This window comes from Euleptes europaea, chromosome 11, assembly GCF_029931775.1.
Source record: "Euleptes europaea isolate rEulEur1 chromosome 11, rEulEur1.hap1, whole genome shotgun sequence".
NCBI classification, from domain to species: Eukaryota; Metazoa; Chordata; class Lepidosauria; order Squamata; family Sphaerodactylidae; genus Euleptes; species Euleptes europaea.
The window spans coordinates 55596364-55612657 of record NC_079322.1 but is presented as its reverse complement, the minus strand read 5'-3'; positions in this window follow the sequence as shown (position 1 = coordinate 55612657).

The following is a 16294-nucleotide window of genomic DNA, read 5'->3' as shown; positions in this document are numbered from 1 at the left end:
GAACTAGGAGGAAATTACCCCTCTGAAAGAGGTCATTGTGAGTAATCTGTGTATGTGTATTCTTTACATGTCTTTGTGTGGATGGGTACACTTCCCTATCTGGATCCCAATTTCAAACAAAATATTTAATCATAGGGAAGAGAACTTTCCTCCAGCGCCTCATTCCTATGGCTTGCTACCCAGCGAGAGAAACATGTGCAAATCTTGGCTCAGGCAACCATACCCAAATTTAGGGATCTATAACAAATGACAGAACTACTCAGTTTGGGGGGAAATGCTGAAATTTGTATACATAGTGATACAGAGATACTTTACATATGTACATATGTGCCATCAAGTCGCAACCGACTTATGGCACCCCAGAAAGAAGCTTTCAAGGCAAGTGAGAAGCACGGGTGGTTTGCCATTGCCTTCCTCTGCTGTCTTCCTTGGTAGTCTCACATCTAAGTACCAACCTTGCATAGCTTCCAAAATCTGACGAGATTGGGCAGTATCATGCCACCTTCGCTCCCTGAGATAATTTATTGAGTGGAATATAAAATACACTCAAGCCATCAGAATAACATCAAGCAAACAAATAGCACTGAATACTAGGACACCACAATGAAAAGCAACTATTCCAAATGCCACATGCTTGTGAAATGTGTATTTCTCAAGAAGAAAGGAGGGGAGCTGGAGAGGAAAAACAGAAGGGTAAACAAATGTTTTATGACCTATTCTGGTAAAAACCCGAGTGGGGATATGTTTGGGAAGATTCCTAAGGGTCTACGCAACTGATAATCCAAATCGTACCTCAAAATTACACATCCTGAGAGAGTTTGGAGTCATCCAAGGGGTGCAATCATGGGTATAGACCCCAACAACAAGTCAAGGTAGAGATCTACATTTAAAACAGATTTAGAATCTGCCACACAAGGTAGAACTAAGCATAGCAGCAGATGAAACTCAGGGCACAAAGCAGAGCAGACTGCAGCAAAATCCAGGTATTGTGCACCATTGGTACAGGCTCCTGGATCCAGCTATAGGACTTGGAATTGAAAAGGATACAAAAGATTCAGTCTTCCTAGTCCTGAGAAGGGGAGGAGAATACAAGTGAGCTTCGAGAGGAGTTTCCTGGTTGGGCTGGGGGTGTCAGAAGGAGTTTCTGGGCCCTTGGAACATTTTCAAATAAGGAAAGGAGGGTGGGTCTTGGGATGCAGAGGAAATGTCTTAAAGGAGGTCCTGAGGTCCTGGTTACATAACTAAAAAGTGGAGTATGTGAAGTAGATTCCAATCTTGAGTCATGTGAGGAGAAAACATAATTAGTTAAAATATTGAGGTAACTGGAGTCTTACTGTTGGGAAGGAATGTCAGGGCAATCAGAATCTTTGTGCCAAAAAGGTACCTTGATTAATGGCTGAGCCAATCTGATTAATGGTTTAAAAGTTCTGGTGCCACATGGGTCTCTATCACTCTTGGCTGGGCATCATTTGTGGCAGAATCACAGTGGGTGTACCCCAGTCCTGCTCCCTTTGTCGTGTCTCACCCTTAGTACTGCTAGTAGCCTGAAACCACATTTCGTGGGCCCCACATGAATAGCAGAGATGAACTGGTCACTGAACTAAGATGGAGCGGGAAAGAGAAAGGTCAACAGAAATGAAGATTTGATTGAAACCATGCCCCAGGCAGGAGTAGGGCTTTTGCCCTCTTTACCCAAGTAAGTCCCCTTGTGCTCTTTAGAGGCCTACATAATTGGGGAAGTGTGTTGGGTTTTAAATACACAAATCTGATGCTATGTGACCCTTGAGCCTCAGATACAAGAAGTGCTTGGGCTGGAAACATGAAGCTCGCTTATATTGAGCATTGGTCCATCTAGCTTGATATTGCCTGCATCTTTCTAGGGTCTTTCCCTACATGTGCTGTGTGAGTCCTTTAACTAAAGATATCAGAGGCTGAACCTGGGATCATTAAAGTGATAAGTACTCTAATATTGAGCTTTGGTCCTTCTATTCTTTATGAAGAAGAAGGAGTTGGTTTTTATACCCTGCTTTTCTCTACCTTTAAGGAGTCTCAAAGCAGCTTACAATTACCTTCCCTTCTCCTCCTCACAACAGATACCTTGTGAGGCAGGTGGAGCTGAGGGAGTTCAGAGAAAACTGTGACTAGCCCAAGATCACCCAGCAGGCTTCATGTGTAGGAGTGGGGAAACCAACCTGATTACCAGATTAAAGTCCGCTGCTCATGTGGAGGAGTGAGGAATCAAGCCTGGTTCTTCAGATTTGAGTCCATCACTCTTAACCACTACACCACTGTCTTTACAAAAAATGGAAATATGGCATCAACGGGTATGGCTATAATTTCCCAAGCAACATATGTGCTACAAAAAGTCTAAACCCATAACAGGGTGGGGACCATGGCCCCAGGTTCAATCTTATACTCCTGTGAACTGAGGTATATTTTTAAGGTATATATTATGCATATTTCATTGAAGAGCTTCACATTTGGGTCCATGAGTTTAAATTCTTAATGCCCATTTCATTAGAATATCTATTAAGATTAAATTATTGAAAAGCCTTGATAAAAATTTCTTCTATTAACACAAGGCAAGGGGGAAATGCACTACATAATCGTTATCTAATAAAGACTGTGGTGTGTCTCTTGGGCACCATTTTGAGACCATTTGTGGAATTCTATTAATCTAACAAAGATTCTGCTCCTCAAAATTGGAACACCATTTTCTGGACAGATTTTCCCTCACAAACATGAAAGCAGAGGACCAAGGAGTCAGTGTAGCACAGTGCTTAAGAGTGTCACAGTAGGGGTGGCTAGGTTCATATTCCCACTTCACCATGAGGTACTAAGTGACCTTGGGCCCATCGGTCTCTAACCTTCCTCACAGGGTTATTGGGAGTTTAAAACAGAGGAGAGGGTAAAGGTATAGGTCAGCCTGAGCTCTTTGGATGAATCATAGGATTAAAACATGGTACAAAGTTGCTTTGCATGGATATTGGTGTGGATGTTGAGGGGAGAGTATTTATGAATATGAATCTGCTAAGCTACATTTCTGCTACCAGGTAAAATGCAGTTTACCAACCATTTATGATAGCCCACCAAGAGGTCAATAATCTCTTTTTCTGTCAACATAGGACTACAAAAATGGGATGTGGTCATCTAGCAGACCATAATACCTGGCTGGGGGATTACATTCAGCTTGCTAGGCCACAAGTTATACCAACCAGATGTTTTGATATGGAGCTTATGAGTATCTGGTGCATATCTAGTTCCTGCAATTCCTGAGATAGTAAATGCATCCAACACTGTTTCCCCTTCTATTTCTGCCAATCCGTACACAAACAGCAGCAACTATGGGACCAATATGGGCCGTGCAGTTGGCAGACTGGGACATATGGAATCAACTCCCCGAAAGGTACCTAATTTTTGAAGACCGTTATGTGTTAGAGTGTGTCGGATGTTAGGTCGGGATGTGGGAAAATCAAGTTCAAATTGAAAATCATTGGTTGGCTAGCCTTAGGCAACTTGGCTTCTTTTCAGATTCAGCTTGCAAATACAGAAATAATCATGTGGCCAATTCAAGCCCAATGGGTTAAAAATACTCGTTAGTAATGCCTGCCATTCAATCATATGAGGAACAATGAAGAATTTGTACTTGGGAATTTGTACTTCGGAATACTGATGTGGCAAGGATAAATCCAAGCCTCAGACATGGCTCATTGACAGGAACCTTTTTGAAGTGTGTGATCCTGCAAGTACCCTGCAATATATATGTTTTTACTCTATACAAAACCCACCTTCTATACTAACAGCAGTTGACATAACAAAGTGTATCATGTTATTTTAAAGATCATTCTATACATCATAATAAAAAAATGTACCCAATAAAACACTTATCTCTCCTTTCCTTTTCCTTTTGGTAACAATATCAGCTGAAATATGTTGTGTGTGTGTGTGTGTGTGTGAGAGAGAGAGAGAGATTTGCACATGTTTCTCTAGCTGGGTAGCAAGCCATAGGAATTAGGTGGTGGAGGAAAGTTCTCTTCCCTATGATTAAATATTTTGTTTGAAATTGGGATCCAGATAGGGAAGTGGACCCATCCACACAAAGACTTGTATAGAATACACATACACAGGAAGCTAAAAGAATCTAAATCACAGATTAATGATGGTTACCAGCCTCACAGAGTAAGGAAGGCAATCCTAGAGGCACCTGGTTGGCCACTGTGCGAACAGACTGCTGGTCTTATTGGGCCTTGATCTGATCCAGCATGGCTTTTCTTATGTTCTTATGTGTTCTACAAATGAGGAGGAGGAAGAGGAGGAGAAGAAGAGTTAGTTTTTATATGCCGATTTTCTCTACCACTTAAGGAAGAATCAAACCAGCTTACAATCACCTTCCCTTCCTCTCCCCACAACAGACACTAGGTAGGGCTGAGAGAGTTCAGAGAGAACCATTACTAGCCCAAGGTCACCCAGCTGGCTTCATGTGTAGGAGTAGGGTATCAAACCTGGTTCACCAGATTAGAGTCCACCGCTCCTAATCACCGCTGTTAACCACTACAACATGCTGGCTCTAAGATCCATCCTATTTTTATTCTGCCTTTCTTCCAAGGAGCTTAGGGCAGAGTGCATGATCCTCTTTCCCCTATACTATCCTGAAAACAATCCTGTGAGAAAGGTTAAGCTGAGAGGGTAACTGGACCCAAGTCACCAAGTCACCTTCATTGCAAAGTGGGGACTGGAAGCTGGGTTCCTCATCATAGTCCAACAATATAACCACCACACCACATTGGATCTCATTATTATTACTAGTATACTCCGCTCTAAGCAAATATTGAAGGGATCAGCAGGTACAGGTGGCGAGTCAATTAATCATCCTGCGTTTATTTAATTGAAGAACTAACAAGGCTAAAATAAATTTTACATTGTCTCATAGTAGGTGGTATTTTGAAGATATTTGATTTAATATCGTTGTTTCCTGTGTTCAAATAGCACGGAAATGTTAAATATTTGTGAGAAAATTCTCCTAAGTACATCCTGAATCAAGATACGCAAATCAATAGTTTACCACTGGATGCCCTTCTTACAGGGGATGGCTTTGATTAAAATCTCCTGGAAAGTCCTCATTTGCATGGCTTAATTAATTGATGCACTTAGCCCTAGTGTTAGTGAAATAAAAGTGATGGGAGCATCTGCTTATTTGTTTTAACTCTATGAAGCAGTAGTTTGGGTTCTTTAATAAAACTGTTTTTGGTGATAAGGAAACTTGGAAGGCAGAAGCTATAAATTAGAAATTAGGGATGGATTCTGCTGTCCAGAAACACCACCCAAACACCATCCATTCCCACCTCTCTATCCTGCACAGCAAATGACTTTTTTCAGATTAATAAATAATAAGCTTCGGTTCAATGCAATGCCAACAGCAACCCACTTCCAAAAAGTGGTTCTTGGATCCTTCAAGTCCAGTCATTGATTTCATGATACAACCCCTCCTTGAGAATGAATTCAAGTTGTGGAATTTTATTTCTGTCAGGGCACAGGATTACTAGGGTTGCGGACCTCCAGGTGGTGGCTGGAAATCTCCCCTGGAGATCAGTTGCCCTGGAGAAAATGGCCACTTTGGCAATTGGACTCTATGGCATTGAAGTCCCTCCCCTCTCCAGAGCTGACAACCCTAAGGATTACAGATGAAAAAGGCTAAGCCCAAAGCCTTCCTGTGACACATGATCAACCATTTGTTGTGGATGTGAGAGCTAAATTTCAACAGAGGTGGTAGCTTCCCGGACACGACATGGAGCTATTCCTTCCATTTAAATTAACGGGGAGTCCCAGGTCGCAGCATTGAAGTGCGCATTCAGGACATAATTGGTTTTTCTCATTAAGAACTAATAAATGAATTTCATTCTTGTGGAACAACCTGCAAAAGAAAAGATAAGACAGGAACAAGAGAGAATTCCTATTGGCTATGTGCAACGCTGAAGTTATGTAGACAGAAAATGCACAGCGGTGGGTGACTACATTCTTTAGCACTGCTACATTATATTGCCTTTTTTTCATCAAAATAAGCTCTTTGGAATAGTTTCAATTATTCAAAATGTTTATTTGATGAGGTGATATTTGACTCAGATGCTCATTTGCAAATATAAGAACGCCACAAGGAGTTTGCCATTGTGTTGACATGAAAAAATTGCTAGATATTCAGAAGTGCAAACGTTTGTTTCTTTACCAATGTTAAACTAAGCTGGATTACACTAGTTTGCTGAGGAGTTAGGGTTGCCAGGTCCCTCTTCACCAACGGCGGGAGGTTTTGGGGGTGGAGCTGAGGAGGGCAGGGTTTGGGGAGGGGAGGAACTTCAATACCAAATTGCCAAAGCGGCCAGTTTCTCCAGGTAGATTGATCTCTATCGACTGGAGATCAGTTGTAATAGCAGGAGATCTCCAGCTGGTACCTGGAGGTTGGCAGCCCTATGAGAAGTATTTCCTTAGAATAGTTGAACCAGGAGGATTCAAAAGGTGGAAAGGAGCAGGGCTGCTGGGCGGGGTGAGCAGTCTTCTTCTCAGTCATGGTTAATAACAGCATGCAGGGAGGGAAGGGGTCAGTTTCAATATGCAAAACCACACAGGTGGACAAGTTAAATCTTACGTCTCTCATGGAGTGGCCCTAGGGTTGCCAACCTCCAGGTAACAGCTTGAGATCTCTGCTATTACAGCTGATCTCCAGTCGATAAAGATCAGTTCACCAGGAGAAACTGGCTGCTTTGGCCATTGGACTCTATGGCAGCCCCCAAACCCCATCCTCCTCAGGCTCTGCCCAAAAAACCTCCCGACAGTGGCAAAGAGGGACCTGGCAACCCTAAGTAGCCCTGGTTTGAATCAGGGCTCCATACAGTCATTGTTTCCCGTGCAGTGGTTGTTTCAAAATGCTGGAGAGATCCATTGACTGATCTTTTAGCATTGCAACTACTTTTGCTCTGAATCTGGCTTGCAATTCAAGGGCAAGCCTAAACCTTGGTTTGCTGGTTCCTATGTGACCAAATAGATGCTGTGAGAAATAACTGTTTGGAGACTCTGATATCAACTGCTTTGAGGCCTGTATCTTTGCCCTTTATTTTTAAAAGCAATTTCCCTTTCTAACAAATTCCTGTCTTGGCAAACTCCTCCTGGGCACTCCATTTGATGCTTTGTTAATCCATAGCCTGGGGCTGTCAATATATCTTTTCTGCAAAGAACATGTGAGTCTCTGACCGCCTTTCCCAAAGGCAGGACTATGCATTTTTAAAGAAATCTTTCAACAAAAATTGGCAGTGAGTCAGTTCATTGTGACAGCCCTTCCTAATTAATCCCATCCTGTTCCACTTAACTATATCTCTATTTAGATCACAGGCACAGGACTGAGTGCTGCTAACTCAATATTGGATTGTGACCTCTGTACTGCATTTCTTACACCGACATGTGCTTACTTTGCACAGTTGTTTTTTGCAGATGCAGCATACACGTAGACACACCCAATCCAAATATAGTTATTCACAACAAGGAAATACATTCCTATTCACACTGCAATGCAGATGGAAACGTGTAACCCCATTCACACCCAGGATTGTGAGAATCTAACTAAGAACTCCATGTTAAAGTAGAGTTGCCAACCTCCAGGTACTAGCTGGAGATGTCCTGCTATTACAACTGAACTCCAGCCGATAGAGATCAGTTCACCTGGAGAAAATGGCCGCTTTGGCAATTAGACTCTATGGCATTGAAGTCCCTCCCCTCCCCAAAACCCGCCTTGCTCAGGCTCCACCCCAAAAACCTCCCGCCGGTGGCAAAAAAGAACCTGGCAACTCTAGTCACAACCCTGGTATTCCTTGGAGGTCTCTTATCCAAATACTTGCCAGGGCCAACCCTGCTTAGGTTCTGAGATCTGACAAGATGAGGCTAGCCTAGGCTATCCAGGTCAGGGCAAGATATTAATAGTCAAGTGAAAATTTGGAATGATACGATTGCTCAAAGGCAAGCTATGTAATTTGCTTGTAGGGGGGTTGTATGCAATTAATATATAACAATAAAAGTATTTTTAAAGGAAAACTACTTTGCAAGTGGTTCCTGGAAAGTACAAGTTAGTTTATCAGTGGGTTCCACTTTAAAAACTTTGAGAACCTCCCGAGTTACCTAGAGATGGTAGGGATGGAATTGGGACGGTTCTGCATCCTGTTTCTGAGCCATGGGACTGAGCCCTTCCATATATGTTGCAACTGTATTGATAATGATATGCAGATCGGGGCACAGAAGCTCTCCAGCAGGAGCTTTGATCTACGTTCTGCTTTAGAGAGGCTGTAGTTACTCTCAGCTTTGATATTCTGTGCTGAAGTGAAACATTTTGCTGCTTGGTCAAGCCTCCTTGCCCAGCACCACCTAGCGGCCCTTAGGCTGATATATCTAATACTCCCATAGGTTGGATATTTCCTGTATAAACATGCTTCTGAAAGGAACATGTATGTAATGCGCCTTTACCTCCTGTCTGCAGCCTCCGTTGCTAATGCAGCTGGGCAATCATTATGTGGATTTGGTCTCTGTGCATCTCTCTTTACTGGAGGGAAAGGATGCAAAGCTTCTAAGCTTATGAGCACAGAGTTATTTCTTTATTACATCAGCATGTTTCCCCCTCTTCCGGGCTTCTGAGTGCAGTATACACCAATTTCTAAAGAACAACAAAGGTTCCAGGTCTCTTGGTTCCCTTGGAAATTAACAGCCTCCAAGTTTATTTGTAATTTGATCTGGCTTTTCCAGGTTGTGAATGCACAGAGGGCTTCTCCCTGCTCTCTCTTCCAGGCATTGATCAGAGTCACATCCATCTAGACTTGACAAGGTGATTGAGAGCTCAACAGACCGTTCCCATTCCTTTGTCATGTCTCATTTCTCTTCTGACTGGGCAGGGGAGACATTTAATTGACTCTACTTTGACTCTTGGCTTTGGCAGGAAGTATTGCAACTACCTTTTCATGATTGATTTTTGTGTGTGAGAGGGGGGGGGGCTGGAATAAGCTGGCTATTACCCAACTATACCTGGAATTCTGAAAGGCAAGCTCATGGCACTGGAAAGAATGTGGGGAGAGCGTGCATCTGACTTAAGATGTGGGGGAGCAAACAAATAGAGCCAGAAAGATGACTTAAGAGAGTGAATTTGCTAGTTGGGAAGGCAATTCGATATTCTGTTTCTCCCCTCGCTTTATGTTAATGCTGCTGCTCCCTTTGCCTGAAACCTTTTTCTACAAATGATTGATTAAAGTTCAACGACAGCCTGAGAAGCAGATGCTCAGAATGAATACATTATGGCTCTGGACCCTTTCTTGTCTGGTTTCAGGCTGGGCTACAGGACAGACATATGAGTTGATGACCTTCACCTGAATGTAGACCAAGGTCATGTTTCTCTGTTGGCCCTCCTGGATCTCTCTTCAGCCTTTGACGAAGTAGATGATACTATCCTATGGAGGAGTCTGGAGGCAGTCCTCATGAATTGTACTCAGAGGGCTGCGGTTGGAGACCAGCTATTTTCATTTTGGGACTTACCTTGTGCAGTTTCTCAGGGTGCAATCATATCCCCCATGTTATTCAACCTCTATGTAAAGCTTTTAGGAGAAATCATTCATAGCTTTGGAACTGGATATCATCAATATGGAGACAACACCCAGCTTTACATCTATCAAAATGCCCTGGCGATGCGGTAGAAGTCCTGAGCCACTTCCTGACTGCTGTGGTGAAACTGTTGAAAGCAAATAAATTGAAACTAAACCCAGACAAGACAGAAAGAATGCTAGTTGGGAAGGCAGCATATCATGGAGGACTTTTTATGGGGTTCAGCTAACACTTGCTGACTCAGTTAATGGATCCAGCATTACTGCTGGAGAAGCAAGTTAATGCAGCTACAAAAATGTTTTCTTCCGACTCACTCTAGGTCACAAGATTTGACTTGGCCAATCAGGCGACCTGGATCCATGCCATGGTAACATTGAGACTAGACTACTGCAATGCAAAATGTTGATGCATTTTCCTTTATTTTCCATTTATCTATATCCCACTTTTCTCCCCAGGTTGGACTCAAAGCAGCTTTTAGAACATCCTTCTCCCCTCCTCTGGTTTCTCACAACAGCCCCGTGAGGTAGGCCAGGCTGAGCATTTGTGGCAGGCCCAAGGTCACCCAGCGAGCTTCCATGGCAGAAGTGGGGATTTGAACCCAGGTTGCCCAGGGTCTTAAGTCCATAGGGTTGCCAGATCCCTCTTTGCCACCGGTGGGAGGTTTTGGGGGTGGAGCCTGAGGAGCAGGGTTTGGGGATGGGAGGGACTTCAATGCCATAGAGTCCAATTGCCAAAGTGGCCATTTTCTCCAGGTGAACTGATCTCTATTGGCTGGAGATCAGTTGTAATAGCAGGATATTGCCAGCTAGTACCTGGAGGTTGGCAACCCTATAAGTCTGCTGTCTGTCATCTGGACCCAACCTATTGTCATGAGCTAAGTAGCCACTGACAAAGTCACTCACTCTGTTTTGGTACTAGCCAAGTCACATGATCCAGAACTGCCGATGAAAGGTAGGTTTGGTCTGTACCTGTGAAGCAGTTGCTCTGTGGCATCAGTGAATGGGCCCGACCTCGTTTCTCAATGCACACGGACATTTTACTGGACATCTACTGCCAAACTCTTAGACTTTTTTTTGTGTGGTAGAGGTTGGGTGTGAGATACCAGTACAGTATGTCTTTTGGTCTTCTGGCAGTTGAAGCAAAACTAGAGAGACTGACTGGGACCCAAAGAACTATTTTAAGTGCCCTGCATAAGCCCTCACCAAGTCAAGGCCCCATAGCATTAAGCCCCCTAAATGGTAATTCAATATTTTCAGTGTTTTTATTTACTTTAGAGGCCCCTCATAATTATGGTTGCCAACCTCCAGGTATTAGCTAGAGATATCCTGCTATTACAACTGATTTCCAGCCAATAGAGATCAGTTCACCTGGAGAAAATGGCCACTTTGGCAATTGGACTCTATGGCATTGACGTTTCTCCCCTCCCCAAACCCCGCCCTCCTCAGGCTCCACCCCAAAAACCTCCCACCGGTGGCAAAGAGGGATCTGGCAACCCTACGGACTTAAGACCCTGGGCAACCTGAGTTCAAATCCCTACTTCTGCTTAAATCCAGTTCTGTCCATACACCTTATTATCAGAAACTGAAGCCTTAACTTGAAATCTGATATGCCATGTGGAATTGGTGTGTGTGCGCGCACTTTTTGAGAAATACAATCTCAACACCCTTAGGTGGGCTGATGCTGTTCTTTGCACCCTGGCTATTAAACAGGACAGCCATGAACCACTTCTTCTGCACACGTAAATCAGAGGTAGTTTGCAAAGTGTTGTAAATTTTCAAAACAAAAATACACAGAATCTTGTAAGCATTTAGGGACAATTAATCAGTGTTAAGTGAACCTGACTACCTAATTTAATATCGGAAGAAGTGTTTTGCCGGTTCAGATTAAGGCCTACTTTTATTTGTAAGGCCTGAATGGTCCAGGCTAGTCCAATCTCATCAGATCTTGGAAGCTAAGCAAGGTGGGCCCTCAGATGAAAGACCACCAAGGAAGTCCAGGGTTGCTGTGCAGAGGCAAGCAATAGCAAATCACTTCTGTTTGCCTTTTGCCTTGAAAACCCTACTGGGTCACCATGAGTTGGCTGCAACTTTACAGCAGCAGTTTAAAAAAAAGGCAAGAACCCCTGCAACTAGAAAGTGTTATTGTCTGCTTCCAGGTAAAGAAGAGTTGGTTTTTATATGCCGACTTTCTCTACCACTTAAGAATCAAATCGGCTTACAATCACCTTCCCTTCCCCTCCCTACAGACACCCTGTGAGGTAGGTGGGGCTGAGAGAGCTCTAAGAGAGCTGTGACTAGCCCAAGGTCGCCCAGCTGGTTTCATGTGTAGGAGTGGGGAAAGCAACCCAGTTCACCAGATTAGCATCCACCGCTCCAAATTACCTCTCTTAACCACTACACCACACTGAGTAAATGAGCCCACTCCCACCTAAGCCGATTATGGCTTGAACAGAACCCTGTTCTTCAGGGGAAGCTTGTTTCCATCATAAGGTAGGTGTGTTGTAGGCCTACTACATCTTGAAGACATGTGTACCCTCACTCAAAACCCACCTTTTATTAACAACTCCTTTTCTCTCAGCACTGTGCAATTGTTATTATTTTTCTGGTGCAAGTCTAAGTGCACAGCTTTTCATTTTACTAAGAACATCAAATGCCTCTAATGTGCTTTAGTTATAGTCACTTGCACTTAGAAACATGTTAAATGTTAAAGCCAGCACGGTGTATATTAAAGCCAGCGTGGTGTAGTGGTTAAGAACGGTGGTTTAGAGCGGTGGAGTCTGATCTGGAGAACCAGGTTTGATTCCCCACTTCTCCACATGAGTGGCAGAAGCTAATCTGGTGAACTGGATTTGTTGGGTGACCTTGGGCAAGTCATTCTCTCTCAGCCCCACCTACCTCACAGGGTGTCTGTTGTGGGGAGGGGAAGGGGATTGTAAGCCGGTTTGATTCTGCCTTAAGTGGCAGAGAAAGTCAGCATATAATATTGCCTTCGACAATATTCAGCATATAAAAACCAACTCTTCTTCTTCTAAAGGCTGATTCACAAAGTTGGTAGTGAGTAACATCTGTTTTTTATTGTGGAATATGAGCCTCCCTCCCACAGCCCTGTGTATGTAAGAACAGTAACACCTAGTGTTAGATACTGGAAATTACAAGCCAAATCCATCAGTTTTGGAACCAGGGAAATTCAGAATTGTACAACTAAGGTAGGTCTTTTAAAGGCGGCGCCTTATTCATGCTCCTCAAACACTGCATTGTCAAATGCAGATTGTACATCTGTGTGGAAATACTTAGGCTTGATGCACAAAGTGCCCATAGAAATAAACAAATATCTTTTGTCTCTGTTAGCCCCCACCCTTCCTCATAGCTTTCACTAGACAGTAGCTGCAGTATTCTTTTCTTGTACTGCTCATTCAAGGTACCATTGCTACCTATTGTCTGATAGATATGCAACAACAGGAACTATTAGAAAAGAAATACAGTTGGTGGACTTCTGCCTGACCCATAGCTTTTGAAGGCACATAGCCTCTGTCAAGAAAAAACATACTCCTACATTTTATTTTACAAAATTTATACCCTGCCTTTCCTGCCCTCATCAAGGCCAGTGAGACTAACAGATTTAAAAACATACATAATTGAAACATGTCTTTAAAACCAAACAAAAAATGCATCATTAAAACCAAAGTCTTAAAAAAAACCCTATAACAACAACAATTAAAACTTAGACCAGTAAGGAGGGATCACTAAGGGAAAGCCAGATGAAATGGGAAAGTCCTGCTTGTGGAAGATGGAAACAGAAGGGTGAAGATGAATCACCCTGCGGGGAGAGTTCCAAAGTTTGGTACCCTGATTAAGAAACCTTCCAAAGTTGCCACTTGCCTAATCTCAGAAGGTAGGGGCACCTGAAACAGGGCCTCAGAAGATAACCATAGTGGTTGGGTAGGTTAGCAAGTGGTCCTTCAGGTATGTTGCTCCCAAGCTATGTAAAGCTTTAAAGCTCAACACCAGCAGCACCTTGAATTGTGACCAGAGCCAGATTGGGAACCATTGTAGATGGCCAAAGACTGGAGTGATATGGTCCCTACAACTCAACTCTAGTCAACCCCCATTGCAGCATTCTGCGCCAATAGAACTGTCCAAACACTTTTCAAGGGTAGACCCATGTAGAGTACACTGTAGTAATCTTATGTTAGTGTAACCAGGCCATTGTACCACAGCAACCAGATATCTTCTGCCACAGCTGTCTGACCAGTCGAAGCTGGTAAAAGGTACTTCTGTACATGGCTGCCTCTAGCTTAACCAGCAGTAGGCCTGGGCCCAACATCACCCCAATCTATGGGCCTATTCTTTCAAGAGGAGTGCCACCCCATCCAGAACACGGAACACCTGAAGTCCCAAGTCAGACCTTCAGTTCACCAGTAGCACCCCCATCTTGTTGAATTAAGCATCAGTTAGCCTACATTCCTTCCAAAATTGCCTCCAGGCATTTCTGCAAATTGGTGACAACCCAGCCCAAGTCACCAGATGCCTTCACCCAGTGATTTCATGGGGATGTTGAAAACCATAGGAGACAAGATGGTGGCTTGAGATGCCCAAGAGACTGAACAGCAGTGCCCCAGACCACCTTCTGAAGCCTGTCCTAAAGTTAGGACTGGAATCATGACAAAACATAAGAACAGCCCTGCTGGATCAGACCAAGGTCCATCAAGTCCAGCAGTTCTGTTAACACAGTGGCCAACCAGGTGCCTCTAGGAAGCCCACAAACAAGACGACTGCAGCAGCACCATCCTGCCTGTGTTCCACAGCACCTAAGATAATAGACATGCTCCTCTGATCCTGGAGAGAATAGGTATGCATCATGACTAGTATCCATTTTAACTAGTAGCCATGAATACCCCTTTCCTCCATGAACATGAAACTGAACCTGCCAGTCCCAACCCAGTCCCATAACCATGCCAGAAACCAGACTGGAAAAGATCCACTCAATCGGTTTCATCCAGGAATGCTTGAAGTTGTCCAGCCACTACCCATTGCTCAAGCCACTATCTTGCTCAAGACTGGAACATTTGAGATTGTTATTGAAATCTCCTGGATCCAGGGTCATCTTCTTTAGCAGTGGATGCATTATTTCATGGTTGGGATCACCTTCTCTCAAGAAGGCATTAACTACCTCTCAGACCAAGCCAGCTAGCCCCTCTGGTAGATTTAAGAAACCAGGAAGGGCAAGGGTCATACAAAACAGGTGGTAGGCCTCAAAACCTCCAAGGATCCTACCATTTCTTCAGACTGAATTGTCTGAAAAGAACTACTTAAAAGATGAAAAAGCAGTTCCTTTCAACAATGGAAGAATGATTTTTTTTCTCAAGCATTAAAAAAAACTGAGATTAAAAATGTGAAAAAAATCATTGCATCATAAAAGCGTCAGAACAGCCCTGTTGGATCAGACCAAAGGGACATTTAGTCCAGCCTTCTTTTTGTCATAGTGGCCAGCCAGATGCATCCAAGAAGCCCACAAGCAGGGCATGAAGAGGATGGCTTGTGTACTACCTCTGGACAATGAGGTTCCATTCAGCTACCATAAGTAATTGCCATTGACAGGCCATTGACAGACCAATCCATTTTCAAGTAATTTAAGCTAGTGGCCACCGCTATATCAATTAGCAGTGAATTCCATAAATTAATAACATGAACAAGCACTTCCATTAGCCAGTCCTGAATGTTCAACCGGCTCTCAAATCCTTGTAGCATGGGAAAGAATGGGCAACACTCCACTTTCGCCACTCAACACTATTTTATAAACCTCTATTATATACTCCCACAGCCCCAAATATTCTGGCTTTGGCCCATTGTAGGCTTCCATCAGCAGAGCACAACTTACCCCCTTCCCACTGCAGCTCAAAATGGCCCCTGAAGTACTGATCCTGGGGAATAGGAGTCAGGTTTGCAACTGGAAAAGGCAGAAGTCAGTCCCTTGTGCCAGTAGAAATTTTCCAGTGAATCCATGTCATTAGCCTTTCTTCACCAGGAAGGTGATCTGAGCCCCTGATCATGTTACCCTTTTCTAGCTCTAGTGGCCTTTCTTGAAACAGATGACAAGAGCTGTACAACCCTATTCTCACTACCTGTCCTAAAAACCTCTAGCATATATTTTGCCTCCTTTCACAGGACATGATTTTTTTTACCTCAGATTTCATCAAATGTTCTCATTCTCAAACCCTCTTGGAGCCTATTCCACAGTAAATACTGGAGTTTATTATTTGAAGTCAGTTTACTGTGGATTTCAGCTCTCATATCAACATACAATACTGACACGACTGCATATTATAGTTAACTTACAGGAGCCATAATAATTGACTGTGCTCTCTACAGTATCTAAGTCTGTGGGGAAGGAATGAGGGACAATAAACCATCTCCAGTCATGCAAGCACCACAGCCTCTGAGGAGTAACCTGTGCTTCACAGGCAAAGCCGTTCTCAGAAAAACAAGCACTCAGCTACAAAAATAAATTAACAGAAGCTAACCCAACCATGAAGTCATTTTTGTTGAGCTAGCCTGTTTAGCACTGATGTGAAGAGAATTGTTATAATCACCCCAAAGGCAATGTTAGTAGCAAAAGGAATATCAACAGAAATCTGCTATAAAATGTGATGTCACCTATCAAGGAGTTACCTTAT